The sequence below is a fragment of the Brienomyrus brachyistius genome, chromosome 3 (genome assembly GCF_023856365.1).
Source record: "Brienomyrus brachyistius isolate T26 chromosome 3, BBRACH_0.4, whole genome shotgun sequence".
Lineage (NCBI taxonomy): Eukaryota > Metazoa > Chordata > Actinopteri > Osteoglossiformes > Mormyridae > Brienomyrus > Brienomyrus brachyistius.
Genome location: NC_064535.1, coordinates 35,643,356 through 35,647,951, shown reverse-complemented (window position 1 = coordinate 35,647,951; position 4,596 = coordinate 35,643,356). Strand labels below are relative to the sequence as shown.

The window sequence follows — 4,596 nt, the reverse complement described above, 5'->3', positions numbered from 1 at the left end:
AATTATATACAATTCAGTAATTTAATTTGTACAGTCCTGTGATTTGAAAAGCCTCTGAAACAGCTGTACTGTATTTTGAAAGAGTCAATAACATTCAGTAAATAGTGATGCTGCCCGTTTTATTACCTTATAGTCGTGTAATAAACATACAAATGTCAGTTAGATTCAAATCTGCCTGAGACATAAAGAAAATGAAAATAATCTGTCCATCACATAAACCACTTTGTTCTCTACAGCAACACCCCCAGAGGTGGGGGGTAAAGGCCTAGCTCAAGGACCCACAGACATGTGACCATCACCCAGGGCTGGGGCTCAAACCACCAACCTCTTGCTCATAAGTACAGACACTTATCCCACTGAGCCACTCACCAGCCGCACATGCAGAGGCAGGATCCTGGAGCAGAAATGGTCAGCAGTCAGGCTGGGAAAATGAGTCTGAGCCACATTTAACATGCTTCATTCACATGAGCACATTGGAGTGCTTCTCTTTCACAACCTCAGCTTGTTCTCCATTGTTCCATGGAACCATACCACTGAGACTGGGGCTCGAACCAGCAACCCTGTGATCAGGGATACAGAGACTTATCCCACTGAACCACTCACCACCTAAATACAGACTCTCCTCTTCCTCAATCCATGATTGCAGTGATTGCTGATAATGCTTCTCTTTAAGCTCAAACTCATTGGTTCCTGTGGTTTGAGTTGCTCTACACGTCCTCTGCAGGGAGCCACTGCACACCCCTTACCTGTCCAGCACACCCCTTACCTGTCCTACACACCCCTTACCTGTCCAGCACACCCCTTACCTGTCCAGCACATCCCTTAACTGTCCAGCACACCCCTTACCTGTCCAGCACATCCCTTACCTGTCCAGCACATCCCTTAACTGTCCAGCACACCCCTTACCTGTCCAGCACATCCCTTAACTGTCCAGCACACCCCTTACCTGTCCTGCACACCCCTTACCTGTCCAGCACACCCCTTACCTGTCCTGCACACCCCTTACCTGTCCTGCACACCCCTTACCTGTCCTGCACACCCCTTACCTGTCATGCACACCCCTTACCTGTCCAGCACACCCCTTACCTGTCCTGCACACCCCTTACCTGTCCTACACACCCCTTACCTGTCCTGCACACCCCTTACCTGTCCAGCACACCCCTTACCTGTCCTGCACACCCCTTACCTGTCCTGCACACCCCTTACCTGTCCAGCACACCCCTTACCTGTCCAGCACATCCCTTAACTGTCCAGCACACCCCTTACCTGTCCTGCACACCCCTTACCTGTCCTGCACACCCCTTACCTGTCCAGCACACCCCTTACCTGTCCTACACAACCCTTACCTGTCCAGCAGTACTACAAAAAGAAAAATCTCAGATGCTGTAGCTTAGTTGTACATTTTAACAGTAATAATGTGCTTACGTGACAAGTGATTCTTTTAACTTTTTGTACAAACCCATGGCTTTTCTTATTACTTTATAAATACTTCAGCCAAATCAGCAAACAGAAGACACAGAGTAAAAACATTAGGGGTCTCTATTTTTAAGCCCTTCAGGACATCATTACAAAAAACGCCTCGAGGAAGAAGAGGCATATCTGTAGACATTAGTTTGGTGCTCCAATCATGCGGGAAGACCTGGTACAACTTTAATCACTCATTCTTCTCCTAGTACCTACTGGGGAAACAGCCTCGGGTCATGAGACAGGTTTGTTTGCACTTAGTGGGCCTGATTGTAATCTAACGAGGCTTTTCACAGTATCAAACAATGGAGCTTCCACAGAACAGCCCTGGAATAAAGCGGAACGTGAAGCATGCGGAAAGGCTGCACACCGTCTACGCACTTCAGGGCACCTTACCGATGCTGCTCACCAGTAACGGGCGTGATCGCAGCATGTAGGAAGATTTTACTTGATTTCTCCTATTTGTGACTTCATCTTTTATTGGAACTTGGTCTGGACTCCAGACAGCACACAGGGCAGATAAAGCACAGGAGTTATTCTATATGCCAGGACAGGGGTGGCCAATCTTACCCAGAAAGGGCCGCTGTGTGTGCGGATTTTCACTGCGACTCCCTAATTAGGTCACTAATTAGAGGACCAATTGGCTGAAGAGCCCTCACACCTGGGTGTGAACAGCTGACCTAAAGGTTACCCCAAAAACCCACATGCACACCGGCCCATTGCGGATAAGATTGGCTACCCCTGTGCTAGGAGATAACGCTATGTTCCATTTTCACAGGGAGTTGCTAGATGTTTGTACAAAATACCCAAATATAAACAATACATTTGCCCAGATAAAAATGCGATTACGGTCCGTGTGTCTCTGTCATTTCAGATTCCAGCAATTCCCATTCCAGGTTTTCCGTGTTTCCATCTGCACACCGTGCTGGAATCGAAAAAGTACTTTCATCACTCGTTCCTGTTCCTCGCTCTTCATCCTGCAGCAGAATGAAAGGTCCATCGAGCACAGTCCAGAGATTTCACTGCTCTTGGCTTGACTCTCTTTATGATTAATTGTGATTTGATGTCCGGTGTGTTTGACCTCACTTTTGGCTGTTGGTTACTTATTTTGGATTTCGATTTTGGCTTGATTGCTTCTTGTAAGTAATGTGCAAATATTCCATGTACGGGCTGTTGGGAGTGGCTGTCATTTACTTCTGCGTGTATATGGTCTTGTCCCTGTTTTCCGGATAATTAGCGATTGAGGTTAGCGTGTGTTTTGGTTTAGGGCCGGGCTTAGTAGGGCTTCACGCAGTTAGCTCACCGGATTTACTTATTATTTTGGTCAGTACCCCTCATAAAGTTCACTCGGGTGTTCTTGTGTCTCCCCTGAATTATAACAATATACTGTATCTGAACATAAAGCTACGACACTTGCCATTGTGCTTTGCATCTCATTTCCCGCTCCTTTTCTCCTAGTGTTCTAAATCGGACTCAACCATAGACAACTCTGTCTCTAACAACTGACCTGCAGCCAATCTCATTGTTGACCGCATTTTTTATTTGAAACATCCAATTTACTGATCGACAAATAATCAGCATTGTACCTTGTGGATCTAAGTTAACGTTGCGAAGACCTCGTGGCGCAATGGTAGCGCGTCTGACTCCAGATCAGAAGGTTGCGTGTTCGAATCACGTCGGGGTCATGATTAACTTAAGCTATTTCTGCTGGAGTAATAAAAAAAGTTCTGAGTTTTGTGCATGAATCATTATGATAAAATATTAATTTCACAATTTCAATTAATGGTACAGGGCACTACTGGACAGAATTCCCCTGTAATGGAAGAGGTCTTGATATAAAGCATAGGGATATCAGGTTTAATAAACTGTATTCCAGGATATGGGCACGAATCGTAGGTCAAAGGTCAGAAACGGCCCAGAGCAAAATGTGACCATGCACAAGTAGGGCGAGTACTTAGGGTATATTCCAGAAACCCGGAAGCCTAAAGAAACAACCCAGTTCAGCAAGAAGCGAATTCAGTACCTTACAAAGGTTAATCATAACACTTCCATTATTAAGAAATTACTTGTAATGACAAGTCTGCACAGTACACAACTACACAAAAAGACAAAAAATCGACAATACACAGTACCGCACACAACGATTTCTATATAAGTACGTATAACATACGTAGATGGAATATGAAAATACGCACAGTACTGAGGTGAAACGTAGAGATTTGGCTGCCTGGGGAGGTTTCTGTTCCCGCGGGATTTTATGTGGTCCGGCTGGGTATGAATTCAGCGAGTGATGATGCGAACCAGAGGGATCGACGTCCTCTTCCCTCTAAAGTCTAAGATGTATATTATTATCGTGGCTAATAAAACTGAACGAGGCATAAATGCACAATAAAATAAATTAAGGTGAAATATTACAGGGTCTGAATGTCCCATTTAATGAGGTTAGGCTTTATTAAAACAAAAGCCTCTTCCTTTGATCCGCCGTAAAGCGGTTCTGTGAATTTGTGTGCGAAATGTTCCACCAATTAGCTTCTGTAGTGCTGGAAAGGAAAAATCCTCAGACTGTTCCCATCGATTAACCTCTGAACTCCGGAAACAAAGGATGGTTTCGAAAATGAAATCAGGAGAGACTAATTAGCGGGGGGGGGGGGGGGGGGGGGCACTATCACTAATGCTTAATTAGCTTCGTTCTCAGGAAGTGACTCCCCTTCCTGCAGACTCAGGCAGTTTGCATAACTTAATGAGTGAAATGTTACGCCCAGGTGGAGATGCCCGTCACTATTTACTCTCCGACTTGGTGACGCCAAACTTGAAGTATTCCAGTCTTTTATTTTTTGCATCGACCCACGTGCTTTCCACTAAAGGACTGATCCCCTGCACATCTGCACTAATGTGGGGTAAATGTACAACAGGGGAGAATGTGGTCTCTCCTACTTGCGCACTAATACAGTCTGGCTCTGTGATTGGCCAATTGTTTTATCCCTGTCGAGGTTTTTTCCTCTTGCAGCCAATAGGGGGACAGGAGTGTCTCCCTAGTTGGGATAGAGATAATAAACTGCATCAGATAATGTGACAGACGTGGGTGAGGCCGCTCATACGCATGTGTGGGTCTCTCAGATTCCAGTAGGATTA

General features: G+C 45.5%; 1 non-coding gene across 1 annotated transcript; it reads left to right on the top strand.

Moving 5' to 3' along the window:
• Positions 1-3,077: 3,077 nt before the first annotated feature.
• On the top strand, positions 3,078-3,149 carry trnaw-cca (transfer RNA tryptophan (anticodon CCA)). Its single transcript has one exon. It is a non-coding gene; the product is annotated as a tRNA-Trp (tRNA).
• Positions 3,150-4,596: the final 1,447 nt, after the last annotated feature.